Source organism: Lactuca serriola, chromosome 8 (genome assembly GCF_051521515.1).
Source record: "Lactuca serriola cultivar US96UC23 chromosome 8, Lser_US96UC23_V15, whole genome shotgun sequence".
Lineage (NCBI taxonomy): Eukaryota > Viridiplantae > Streptophyta > Magnoliopsida > Asterales > Asteraceae > Lactuca > Lactuca serriola.
This window is the reverse complement of record NC_136415.1, coordinates 197,436,238-197,451,003: the sequence shown is the minus strand read 5'-3', so window position 1 is coordinate 197,451,003 and position 14,766 is coordinate 197,436,238. Positions and strand designations below refer to the sequence as shown.

Below are 14,766 nucleotides of genomic sequence, written 5' to 3'. Positions count from 1 at the left end.
TCGCTGCTATTAGAAAATCTGAGTTGTAATTAAGCTTTTAGCCGCATATCACGACGCAATCCCAAAATATCGACGCGAAATCGAAACATATCTAAATTTTTTTATTTTGCTAATTTCCAAATAACTAATTTTATTACTGATTATTTAGTAAAAAATTAATGACCAGACGATCATCATCAATTTTGACAAAAGCAATTGATGATCTCGATAAAAATATTAAGGTAGCTAAGAGGAAAGAAGTGGAAGAGAATATTGAAGAATTTGAAAGTCCAAAGACTGGGGATGAGAACATGATAGATGCAATGAATTTTGAGAAATATATGACACGTAATAGTGAAATCAAATGCCTTGGAGTAAGAAGGCCAACCCTTAAAATCTTAATTTTGAACTAAAGCGGAAATTTCTTCATCTATTAAAAGAAACACCATTTGCTAGAAAAGATCATGATCCTATCCAACATGGAGAAGATGGTGATCGATATTGCAGATTATTTAAACATACCAAATGCTTCTAATGATCAAGTAATATTAATAGTTTCTCGAATCACACTCATTGGAGCAGCTAAATATTGCATAAAAACGACGCCATCAAGAAAAAAAATTGTCACAGAATGGCTTAGAAATAAAAATTCATTGCAAGATTTATTACTCCATCAAAAATTGCAAAGAAAAGAGTTGAGATACAAAATTTTCAACAAAGAGATAAAGAAACATCTTATGAAGCATGGGAGCTCTAGAACGAATGTTGCAGAAATATCCTCAACATGACCTTAATAATCATCAAGAGGTACAAACGTTTACAATGGTTTAAATAATGCAACTAGGCAGTTAATAGATATTAGGGGACCAATAACTAAGAAATTGCAAGGTGAAGGAAAAAAGATAATAGAAAGCTAGCATAATACTCACACCAATGGATATCTGTTAGGGATCCTTCTATTAGGAAAAAGAAAGATATAATCAATTATGAAGAAATACAAACCATAAATATAAAAATTAAAGACATGGGTAAATTAATGAGAAAAATGTCTTAATCATTACATGGTATACAAATTGGTTATGACAATTATAATGGGCCCCATCTTAAAAAAGAATGTCTTCAATATACTATAGGAATGAAGCAAACAGATGTATGATATGCAAGAGATAGATATGAACCTAGAACTAAGAAAGGATGGATACATCATGATGAGTACATAAAGGATACGGAAAATAAGAACAAACAAACTAGTATTCGATTTTATAAAAAAATAACCTTTAGAACAAGCTATGCATCAACCAGAAAAGAAAATTAACCTATAAAGCATAGTTATAGAATTTACTTTAGCTTCTAAGAAACGAATACCGAATTAGAAGAAACTATGAAAAGACTTGGTGCTACAACATAAACCTCTTTTAGCAACCAAGAAACCTAAAATTTGAACAAAGAAAATCCACTTGGTCAAATTTCCAAAGTTCTACAAGACATATTTATTAGGACATTACCAAATTATACAGAGACCAATCCAAAGAAATCATAAACACAAAGAGTCCATCTAAGAATCTGTCACACCCCTAAACCGGAACGGTGGAAACGTTTGGGGCAGTGGACGTCATGTATAATATCACAACAATTGCATAATAGTAATCAAATCAAACACAACCATTAAATTCATGAAATATAGTGTTTACATCTGTTAAATACATATATTGTATGACATCAAAAGTGTATAGCAAAAGTATAAAAGACAAGACTCTACAAAGCTCCATCTTCTAAAAACTTGTGGGTGTACCTGTCTACCGATTCCCTGAGAATACAAGTGATTTTTAAAGTGTATCAACATTTAAATTGGTGAGTTCATAAGTATGTTTTTGAGATGGAAAGCTTGTCTTGGTTCCTTGAAAATGTTATAGCGTTCTTCTAGAAAATCCAATATTTTCTTTAGTGAATGAAATGTAGTCTTAGGCCATAAGACCAAAAAGTATGTTTGTTACTGTACTCTGAAATAGTAAATCATAGTCTTATTAGTAAATAAAACTATATCATGAATGTTTCTTTAAATTGTATGTTGTACTAGTGTACGCAGTACTAGAAATGTAGCGTGTTGTAGTAGTGTTTATATGAAAACCGTTTGTATGAGTGCCTGGAATCCAATAACTGTAGTGTACTGTAGTTTCATTATTTAAAATAAAACCTTTGAAGTAGAGTTAATCCCGTAAATAAATGTTTTAACTGATACTATTGTGAGTTTCATATAACCATGCTGATATGACCTAGTGGCCTCTATGACGTTCTTCAGGCGTCAGAATGTTATGACATTTGTCACCCCACGCCTACCAGCCTAGCAGTTGCAAGTAGCTCAAGTGCGGGATTGTCGGTCTCGTATAGATCTATACACAAATTCATGCTCTCTATCTAGGAGACTCTGGTTATAATTTATAGGACTTGAACATGTACCCTGATGGGTACCACGAAGTTTGCCTCACAACCCTGTATTAACTAGTTTGCGTGTAGTGTTATAGTGTTCTCTTGTACTTAAAACTGTATGTATTACTTGTAGTAGTGTACTTTGTAGTGTAAAATAATTATACTCAATAATTATTTAGTAATGTATCCTTGAATTAGTGAAATAGAGTAGTGTTCCATAAACTATACCTATTATAGTTTATATATTTGTTTTTATATAGTGTTCTTAAGCTTGTAAAATAGTGTAATATTTCTCAAACTATACCAACTATAGTTTAAATGTATGTTGTTGTAACGTTTATTGAACTTAGCAAAATAGTGTAGCGATTTACAAACTATACCTATTATAGTTTAAATGTATGCTCTGTAATGAACTGTAAACGTTTGCAATTTATTAGTATGTATAAAGTAGTAATAAAAGATTTGTGTAAAATTCCCTTTGCTCGGCATGTTAAAAAAGGGTTGATAATATAATGAAATGTATTTTTATACTAATATATATTCCCAACATATATAATTAAGAGTGAAAAGATATTCAAATAAGTAATTCTATCATAACCCACAACCAGACAAGAAACATGATTTAGAACAGAATTGCTAATTCTAAATCTGTTGAACCTTATATATATATATATATATATATATATATAGTTAAAATGTAGCAATAAATCAGTTTGAAACAATTGCAAATGGTTTGTAACAGTTTGGAAATCGTTTGAATATTAACACAAGAGTCCTTGTGTTTAACTTGTATCCCCCCTAAAAACATTGAAAAATAGTGAAAATGTGGGGGTATGAACTCACCTCTAGCGCGTGTTCGAGTTTGGGTAGCGAAACTGCAGAGACGACCCTTGGGCTAGCGTATGTGGAAATAATGGTATCCTAATAAAAATTAAACACATGGTCGTATTTAAATTAGCGAAATAATTAATTAAAGTGTTAGACAACAATTAATTTATGTAAGGAATACATACAAAAATTATAGTGAATTATTTGGAGTGATGATAAGTGTTTTCGTTCTATCCCTTACCGAAATCCCTTGATTTCGGTCTTAATACCTCAACCGAGAACCGAGTTCACAGTCTTAAAGGGTGCTCGGTCTGAGTGAGTTCTCAGTCCAGGTGGTTTTCGGTCAGGCTTGAATATTTGAAGATTGTTCTTGGTGTTCTTGGTGAAATTATGAAGATTTGAAGGATTTTGCATGAAGATTTTAAGATTCTTGGATGATACTTGAGAGAAAAATGAGTGTGTTTTCGGTTTGTAAAGTGAAAAATGACTTATGTTTTTAGGTGAAATCATATATATCGAGAGGGTTTTCGGTCTGAGGGGAGTTTTCGGTCATGCAGGGTTCTCGATGGGGTTTGCGGTCCGAGTTTTTGGACTGAAAAGTTGGACCTTTCGCATGTTCTCGGTTGAGTGTGTTTTTATCCCAAGCATTAAAATACTTATATAAAAACATCATTTATATATTTTTAAATCATATTTAACCCTTACGAACTTAACAAAATAAACAAAACTCAAATTTTATTTAGAGGTTTTGACTTCTACTAACTTTTGTTGACTTTTATTGACTCTAAATAATAGGTTGTTACACTATCCCCCCGTTAGAGGGAATTTCGTCCAGAATTCATTCAATACAGAGTGGAATCACAAGTGTCTCGTCGGATAGACACTTCTTTAGATTTGACATGTGGAAGACAGGGTGTACTTTATTAAGTTCTTGTGGTAGACGGAGTTTGTAAGCTACTGGGCCGAATCTAGTGAGAATCTCAAATGGACCAATGTACCTTGGATTTAGTTTTCCATGCTTTCCGAAGCATATCATGCCCTTCCAGGTTGAGACCTTCAATAGCACGCGGTCACCAATATGGAATGTCACACCCCAAAACCGGAACGGCGGAAACGTTCGGGGGTGGAGGACGTCATGTTTATTATCACAAGACATACATTATAGTAAGCGAAGAAATAAACAACCATTTATTAGAAAGAAAGTGTTTACAAAGTATGTGTTCACAAAACATAGAGTACATAAAAAAATAACAAAACAAGACTTGAAGCTATACAACTTCATCTTCTGAATTCCCAGCGCGAGTACTTGACTACTAGTTCCCTGAGAATACAAGTTATTTGAAAGAGTTTATCAACAATTAAGCTGGTGAGCTCATAAGATTTTAGTGATGTATGTAAGTTGTAGAAAGTTGTTGAAAAATGTAGTTGAAATGAAGTAAGTTATAAGTTCTGTTTTTAGAAAACTTCGCCTGTTCCTCTAGAAAATCCTATATTTCCTACTTAGATGAAAGATACGTAAAAATGATTCTACAATCCTTTCTATGAGTACTAAATGAATACAAGTTATATAAAACTCGGAGTAAACAAACAATCAACTGTGTGCTTCTGCCCTAATTCCACAACCAAACAAGGAACAGGATGTAAAGCGGATAGCACACATCCCATTGTTTGTTAGGTCCTTGTTGTATATAACTCTGGTGTATTCGCTTGTTACTCATGGAGTTAATTGTAACAGTTCCATTATGTTTTATGAAAAGATTCTTTAAGAAAACCCTTATTTCTTATAGTAAAATAGTTACCACAATGATTACTTCTATAATTACTTAGTTTATACTGGCTATATATAATCCAATATCGAATAGATAGTTAATTGAGTGAATCTGCCCTAAGCCCACAACCAAACAAGGAACAGGAAATAAGGCGGAAAGCACACATCCAACTATCTGTTGGGTATTAATGATATATAACCATGATGTATAAACTAAGGTATTATAGAGTCAATCACCTAAAGTCCTTTATGTCTACACTGGTTTAATAAAATGGATTAAACCCTTTACTGGATAGTTTCTAGTTTTGTATACTGAAAGATCTGATTTGAAGAGTATGCTTTGTACTAGAAGACTATGCATTGAATTAGTGTCCTATGACTTGATTCATACCTGGTACCCCTTATGATGACTTAATGTGTACAGAACATATATATATATATATATATATATATATATATATATATATATATATATATACACACATATATAATCAAATAGATAATAGGTTGGATGAATCTGCTCTAAGCCAACAACCAAACAAGGAACAGGAAATGAAGCGGAAGGCACACATCCTCTTACATGTCGGATATTATTTATATATATCCCTTAATGTACACATTAAGGAATCATAAGGTTAGCATTATGGTCCTTTTCTACTGAATGTACTAGACCCGACTATTATGTTTGTCATTTGTAAAATGTAAGTATTGTAGTATTGTATAAAGTGACTACTATTGTACTAATTGCCTTAAATTTAGTATTAAGGTATAATGTGATGGCAAGATCCCATACTAAACGCTCTCCCTATCAAAATATTCTGGGAACCAAACGCGACCTCTGCAATCAATTGCAAGTCGTGAACATCCACATTAAAATTATATGATCACGTATACCCAATATAACTATCACCTTTTGTTTAGAAAAATGCGTTAGTGATTCATTGGTATAGTTAGATCCTGTAATTGTTCCATGCTATAGCATCTTAGTATGTTTGTTCTGTTATATTATCTTAGTATCTTCTCTTGTTATAGTATCTTAGTATGTTCTTTCTATTATCGTGTATTGTATCTAGTATGAACTGAAACCCTAAACTATACCCATTATAGTTTACTAGTATTCTACTTGAACTGTTATTGAAAAGACTCATTTTACTACCAAGTTATGCTTGTACTTTAAAAACGGAGTTTTGTTAAACTATAAAGCAACATAACTGTAAAATAGTTTTTGAAATGTTTTGACCACTTATCGAAGAAATAAGCAACATTTTGAACAATGTTTATAACAAATGATTACACAATTTTCATTGTGTTCAACTTGTATTCCCCCTCTTAAAAGCATTTAAAACAGTTAAAAGATTCATTACGGGGTATGAACTCACCTGATGTGGGTGATTCAAACGGGTATGCGTGTAAGCATGAGAAGTTCCACAAATGAAGTCCCGAGACACAAAAAGTCCTAAATGACATATAATGACACATATTGGCATTAATATAGTGTTTATAAGCAACTATAAGAAAGAAAACACCTTCTGGGACTAGGAAACACTTAGACCAATTGTTGGGATCACATGTGATTCATCAAAGGAGAGTAAAATGACACTCGCATGAGTTTACGGCCATGGGTTTATGGCCTAAGGGAGTTTACGGACGTAAACTCATGGTCACTCATGTATAAATGCAAGTTTGAAGGCTTGGGAAGCTTTAGGGACTTTTGCTCTATACTAGGATGAGAAAGACCACCTTCATTGAGGCTTTTGATTAGTTTATGGCTCTAAGGAGTTTAAAGCCATAAACTCATGACCATTTATGGATTTGAGTGAAGTTTATGGTCTTACAAACATCAAGGAAGGGTTCTGGGTCACTAGCTTTTCATCTTATAGGGTTTAGGGCTCAAACATGCTATAACATTGAGTTTACGGCCAAGGAAGATCTTGGGTTGTAAACTCATGGTGTTCTTGGGGGAAATGTGTGTTTCAAGTCTCTAAGCATGAGTCCAAACTGGATATGAAGTATATGGAAGATTACTTACGATCTAGAAGCTTGAAATGGTTGATATTGACCAAGAACACTAGTGTGTGTTCTTGGTGTTCTTGGTGAAACTTGAAGATCTAAGAAAAGAGTGATTTACATGGATGACATCATGTAAGGAAACTAGATTAAGAGATGTATCAACAAATCTAGGAAGAATACTTACATCTTTTGAAGATCTAGGAAGAAAGCTGGATGATAGTTGAGAGAGAATGAAGAAAATTGGCCAAGGAATGAGATAAATGACTAGAAATGACCAAATGTCATATATATGCTCTTTAGTTTACGGCTACATGAGTTTACAGCTATAAACTCATGGTCTTGTGGTCGTGAACTCATTTAGATGAGGTTATGGTTCGATTTGCTACATTGTGGTTCTAGCAGGTACTTTCTAACACTTATTCCTTAAGTGCATTAGGCTCAAAACTCCTTAGAAGGACCTTTAACTGGGCTAGAACTCCGTACTAATGAGTTTGATAATCAGTTGAGTTGATTGACTGTGTCTTCAAAGCAAAAAAAAAAAAAAAAAAATTGGGTTGTCACATGGAATTCCGAGGGTTTTCGCCTCTTGTCTGCGTAGCTCTTTTGTCTATCTCTAGAGGCTTTCAATCGTTCTCGGATTTGGAAGATATTTTCTATGGTTTCTCGAATGATCTCCAAGCCAGTGAGAGTGCTATCAGGGACATTCCTTTGTCACCCACTTCAGCCCAACATAGAGGGGATCTGCACTTACGGACATAAAGGGCTTCGAACGGGGCAACCTTGATGCTAGAGTAGTAACTATTGTTTTATGAAAACTCGACAAGTGGCAAATGTGTATCCCATGCTTTACCAAAGTCAATCACATAGGCTCTCAGCATGTCTTCTAGTGTTTGAATGGTTCTCTCACTATGCCCGTCAGTATGTAGGTGATAGGTTGTACTCATGTCCAACCTAGTTTCTAGAGATTTCTGTAATGGCTGCCAGAATCATGAGGTGAATCTACTGTCTCTATCTGAGACAATAGACATTGGCACTCCATGCAATCATACTATCTCTGATGTAGGTTCTTGTCAATTTCTCTATCTTGTCTGTTTCCTTTATTGGTAAGAAGTGAACGGACTTGGTTAATGTGTCAACGATAACCCGAATGGTGTTATGACCACCTGGGGTCTTGGGCAGCTTGGTTATGAAATCCATTGTAATCTGCTCCCACTTCGACTTAGGTATCTCTAGCTGCTGTAGTAGACCCGAGGGCTTTTGATATTTCTACCTTCACTTTGGTGCAAGTTAGGCACTTGCCCACGAAGGTAACAATCTCAGCTTTCATGTTTGGCCACCAATAGAGTTTCTTGAGATCCATATACATCTTATCTGAACCTGGGTGAATGGAATATCGATTATTATGGGCTTCATTCATGACAACATCTCTATAGCCACCAAATTTCGGTGTCCAGATCTAGTTCATGAAGTAACGAACTCTGTTACCCTTGATTTCTACGTTCTTCTCCATTCCTCTTAAGGCTTCATCTGCCATATTATCTGGCTTCAAGGTTTCTAGTTGAGCGACTTTGATCTGAGTGGACAAATGTGAATGGATTGTCATGGTTAGTGCCTTCACTCTACGACCTGAGTATTCCTTTCGACTAATGGCATCTGCTACTACATTGGCTTTTCCGAGATGATAGATAATTTTGCATTCGTAATCATTGAGTAGTTATACCCATATTCGCTGTCAAATGTTAAGTTCTTTCTGATCAAAAATATGTTGAAGGCTTTTGTGATAGGTGAAGATGTTGCACTTGGTACCATAAAGGTAAAGCCTCCAGATTTTTAGTGCAAAAACTACTACTCCCAACTCAAGATCATGAGTGGTTTAGTTGACTTTGTGTGCCTTTAGCTATATCGAGGCATAGGCAATAACGTTTCCTCGCTGCATAAGCACACAACCTAGCCCCTGATTGGATGCATCACAGTATACTATGAAGTCTTCTGTCCCATCTGGAAGAGACAAGATAGGCACGTTGCCTATGGCATCCTTCAGTGTTTGGAATGCAGTGTCTTGTTTCTCTCCTAAGCTAAAGGTTACACCCTTCTGAGTCAGGACGGTAAGCGTTTTAGCGATTCTGGATAAATTTTGTATGAACCTGCGTTAGTATCCAGCAAGTCCTAAAAATTGGCGGATTTATGTTGGCATTCTGGGTGCTGACCAATTCTCGATTGCCTTTATTTTGGAGGGGTCCACGTGTATTCCTTCTTCGTTGACCACGTGACCAAGGAAATTTACCTTCCTATTCCAAAACTCGCACTTTGAGAATTCCACATAAAGCTTTTCCACCCCTAATGTTTCTAAGACTTTTCTCAGGTGCAGGCTATGACCTTCTTTACTTCGTGAGTAGATGAGTATATCATCTATGAACACTATCACAAATTTTTCTAGGAAGGGACGACATACCGGATTCATTAAATCCATGAATACTGCTGGTGCATTTGATAGACTGAAGGGCATTACTACAAACTCATAGTGACCATAATGAGTTCAGAATGTTGTTTTGGGAACATCATTCTCATGGACTCGCAATTGGTGATACCCCGATCTTAGATCAATCTTTGAAAAGTAGCTGGCTCCTTGGAGTTGATCGAAGAGGTCGTCTATTCACGGAAGAGGGTATCGGTTCTTAATGGTAAGCTTGTTTAGTTCGCGATAATCTATGCACATGTAGAACGATCCATCTTTCTTCTTCACGAACAGAACCAATGCTCCCCAAGGTGAGAGGTTGGGCCGTGAGTCCCTTACTGAGCACTTCATTTAATTGGCTAGATAATTCCTGCATTTCTGTTGGTTCTAGGCGATACGACGATTTGGCTACAGGGGTAGCTCCAGGAATCAAGTCGATTCGGAACTCAACTTAGCGTTCTGGAGGAAATCACGGAAGATCTTTGGGAAAGATGTCAGGAAAATTGTCGACTTCGGGAATGTTCTTGATGTCTTTTACTTCTTGTTTTTTGTTAACTACATGAGCTAGGAATGTGTGACACTCTTTGCACAGGTATTTTTGAGCTTTGATGCAAGAGATGATGCGAAAGTTTGTACTGGGTTTGTCGCTTTGGATAACGAGGGTTTCGCCACTTGGTAGATTGAGGCAAATGGGTTTTTCGTAGCATAGAGTATCAGCACAGTGAGGACTTAACAAGTCCAAGTCGATGATGACGTCGAAGCTTTTTATGGAGACCGACATAAGGTCAATTGGGAAAAAATAGTCGTTTAGACTAAAGGTACAGCCTATGAATATGTCTTTAGTGCTCTCTTTCTTCCCGTTAGCTATCTTGGCAGTGAATGTTTTTTTTAGCGAATATGGTTTGTGTTTGAGTAAGTGTTTATATTTATGACTATCAAAACTCCTCTCTGCACCACTATCAAAGAGTATGCATGCATAAGAGTTATCGAGAAGGAACGTACCTGTAACTACTGTGGGATCTGCTATTGCCTCTTCCGGACCCATTGCTAGCACTCTTCCTATGTTTCTAGCATTCCTTGCTTTCAGGCAATCCCTCTTGTAGTGACCTACTTCACCACACCCATAGCAAATCTGACCTACTCCAGTTTCGGGGGTATGGGCATTAGGCTGTGTCGGTGTCTAACAGATACGGGCAGTATGCCCCTTCCTATTATAGTTAATGCATTACAATTCCCGAAAAGGTCTGCGGTGGTGGAAGTTACATTTATTGCATTTCGGTAGGTTTCCAGTGATGTAAGACCTTTTACAAGGTCATTTTCCCGAAAAGGTCTCTGGATATGATGTAAGACCTTTTACAAGGTCATTTTCCCGAACTTATACGTCATTAATATCAAAGATATTGATAGTCAGCTAACTTCTGTTTCATTCTTTATTCAAGTACTCATATCATACTCTCATTGGAGTCTATCTGAAACATGCTTTAGTCAAGGCATTGGACTATAGTAAATTAGCTCTGGAGACATTTCCAAGTCTCTTTTAGTGGTTGGATCATGTTATTCACCAACCAACGATACCTCAGCTTGAACGTCAAAAATATTGAGACCATTCTACGAACTTACTTCCACTCAGTACTAGGACTTCATCATGAGGATGTAGGTCAAACCTTCGCGAACATATTTCCATTCCGTGCTAGGACTGCATCATAGGGATGTAGGTCAAACTTTCTAGAACATACTCTTACTCTTTACTTGAACAATCGAAGTACATCTAGGGTCAACCAGAATCGCTCACAAAATCCTTATCTTTCGTGTTACAGAATCATGTCGTCATCCGGAAACAATCAGCCGAGCAACGAAACCCCTGCTTTTCCTATGGACACCACTACTTGTCAATCCACCGTTACAGCTGCCGTAATGGCTGCCGTGACAGCTGCCCTTGCAAACCGCAGTACTGTCAACGCAAACAAGACTGAAAAAGGAGTTGACAATCTCGATCATGTTAACGATCCGAGAAATCAATAAATAGTAACAGTCGCCACCGCCCAAAACAACAACTCAGATTTCAAGAAACGAAAACGTCAAGCCCAATTAGAACACAAGCGATTTCAGAGAATTGCCATGCAACAACAACAAGTGGAAACCGCTGCCATCCCAGTACCGAGCAGACCATATGAAGGAACACTCCCAAAGTGCGACCGGTGCAACTATCACCACAAGGGAATTTGCCGAGTCCAGCAATGCAATAATTGCAACAAGATGGGGCACATTGCTCGTTTATGTAGAACTACCTCCACCACTAGAGCAAGCCTAGTTTGCTATAGTTGTGGTGAGGCAGGGCACTATTACAGAAATTACCCAAAAGAGAAGATCAACGAAAGCAACCGTGTCCCCATGACTCCTAATCGACACTTCACTTCCACCACCAATGCTAGTGCTAGCCAGTCATGCCACCAATGCGGTGAGATAGGGCACTTCAAGAAGGATTGTCCTATAACAAAGAACTCCGGCGCAGACGGCAGAATTCTTAGGATCACAGCTGCAGGAGAACCTACTCCGGACCCACATTAATGTAATTAAGGCGTTTCGTTGTAACAGACTTATAAACCATCCAAAACTAGTGCAACTAGAGTCTTACCTTTTGCGAGATCCCGTCATTATAGGGATACTCGTGTTGCGTATGCTTGTCTTTTGTAGTATACCTTATTCGCAGCAATAGTCTTGTAGTAAGCCTAAAGTACTGTAACTCTGTTGATGGTTGCACTGTTGTGTTTGTCTGTAACGCCTTATGTTCAAATCTAATGTCTTTAATTTTCCTTATGATCCGACATTATCATACAACTAGTTTCAATTTGATCCACACCATACCAGCTTCATACGAACATCTCTTTCTTCGAAATCGCCTTTCCAGCGAAGCCGTCATTTCAGAACACCTAAGTACTCATGCATGGAGTACCTCATATTTCTTTTCCTTCCAAAGAAATCCCCGAAGTACCACTCGTACAGTACGTCAAGTTCAATCCAAAGATCCATACGGTTGATCTGTCGCTGAAGAATGTATACATAGGGGTGATATATAATCAAGCTTCTACAGGTTTAGAATTGATGATTCCACTTTAACCTCTTTTTCCTCGATGGGATGTCAGCTTAAAGAAGAAAAATGTTATTCGACTACCTTTTCAATCTTAATTATATACGACTCGTGTACACGAGATTGTGATTGTGAAACCATGTATGAATTATAAATGTAAACTTCAGGACGGAGACTGCCCAAGACTACGAGTAATCGCATCGTCATGTGAACAAACTTAGAACCCAGTACGACTTCTGTAAACAGACCGCCTTACAGTCCAAACACCTACAGAGATACCAGAACAGTCCGGACAACTTAGCGAACTACTCTGCAATAGAATTGGAAGACCAGGCTTCTCACCCTGGAGATCTTCGGTCTTATTCATCCAGAGGTCGACGGATTGCATCGTATGCACCTCGGCTATCGAGGACTCCGTCAAGAATTGTTCATTAGAAATCGTTATCTCTGCCTCGTATAGATGATTTGTTTATTGATTATGGTTTGTGTTTGAGTAAGTGTTTATATTTATGACTAACAAAACTCCTCTCTGCACCAATATCAAAGAGTATGCATGCATAAGAGTTATTGAGAAGGAACGTACCCGTAACTACTGTAGGATCTGCTACTGCCTCTTCCGGACCCATTGCTAGCACTCTTCCTATGTTTCCAGCATTCCTTGCTTTCAGGCAATCCCTCTTGTAGTGCCCTGCTTCACCACACCCATAGCAGATCTGACCTACTCCAGTTTCGGGGGTATGGGCATTAGGCTGTTTTGGTGTCTAACAGATACGGGTAGTATGACCCTTCCTGTTGTAGTTAATGCATTACAATTTCCGAAAAGGTCTGTGGTGGTGGAAGTTACATTTATTGCATTTCGGTAGGTTTCCAGTGTATGGACCGGGAGGTGTTGGGGTAGTAGGAACAACAGTAGGAATGGTAGCAATGTGGACTGCCCTTACATTGATGAAATATAGTGTTTACATCTGTTAAATACATAGATTGTATGACATCAAAAGTCTATAGCAAAAGTATAAAAGACGAGACTCTACAAATCTCCGTCTTCTAAAAACTTGTGGGTGTACCTGTCTACCGATTCCCTAAGAATAAAGTGTATCAACATTTAATTTGGTGAGTTCATAAATATGTTTTTTTTATGGAAAGCTTGCCTAGGTTCCTTAAAAATGTTTTAGTGACCTTCCAGAAAATCCAATATTTTCTTTAGTGAATGAAATGTAGTCTTAGGCCGTAAGACCAAAAAGTATATTTGTTACTGTACACTGAAATAGTAAATCATAGTCTTATTAGTAAATAAAACTATATCATGAATGTTTCTTTAAATTGTATGTTGTACTAGTGTACCTTGTACTAGAAATGTAGTGTGTTGTAGTAGTGTTTATATGAAAACCTTTTGTATGAGTGCCTGGAATCCACTAGTTGTAGTGTAAAATTGTGTACTGTAGTTTCATTATTTCAAATAAAACCTTTTGAAGTAGTGTTAATCTCGTAAATAAATGTTTTAGTTGATACTATTATGAATTTCATATAACCTTGCTGATATGACCTAGTGGCCTTTACGATGTTCTTCAAGCGTCAGAATGTTATGACATTTGTCACCCCAGGCCTGTCGGCCTAGCTGTTGCAAGTAGCTCAGGTGCGTGATTGTCAGTCCCGTATAGATCTATACACAAATTCATACTCTCCCTCCAGGAGACTCTTGTTATAATTTATAGGACTTGAACCTGTACCCTGATGGGTACCATGAAGTAGTGCCTCACAACCCTGTATTAACTAGTTTACGTGTAGTGTTATAGTGTTTTCTTGTACTTGAAACTTTATGCATTACTTGTAGTAATGTACCTTGTAGTGTAAAATAATTATACTCAATAATTATTTAGTAGTGTATCCTTGAATTAATGAAATAGAGTAGTGTTCCACAAACTATACCTATTATAGTTTATATATTTGTTATTGTATAGTGTTCTTGAGCTGGTAAAATAGTGTAATATTTCTCAAACTATACCAATTATAGTTTAAATGTATGTTGTTGTAACGTTTATATATATATATATATATATATATATATATATATATATATATATATATATATATATAGTTAAAATGTAGCAGTAAATCAATTTGAAACAATTACAAATGGTTTGTAACGGTTTGGAAATCGTTATTAAACCCAAGAGTCCTTGTGTTTAACTTGTATCCCCCCCTAAAACATTG

The 14,766-nt window shown here is 36.5% G+C and overlaps 1 non-coding gene across 1 annotated transcript; it reads right to left on the bottom strand.

The window, feature by feature from the left end:
- Window positions 1-664: 664 nt before the first annotated feature.
- LOC145071662 (small nucleolar RNA R71) lies at window positions 665-770 on the bottom strand. The gene has a single exon (XR_013690669.1). It is a non-coding gene; the product is annotated as a small nucleolar RNA R71 (small nucleolar RNA).
- Window positions 771-14,766: the final 13,996 nt, after the last annotated feature.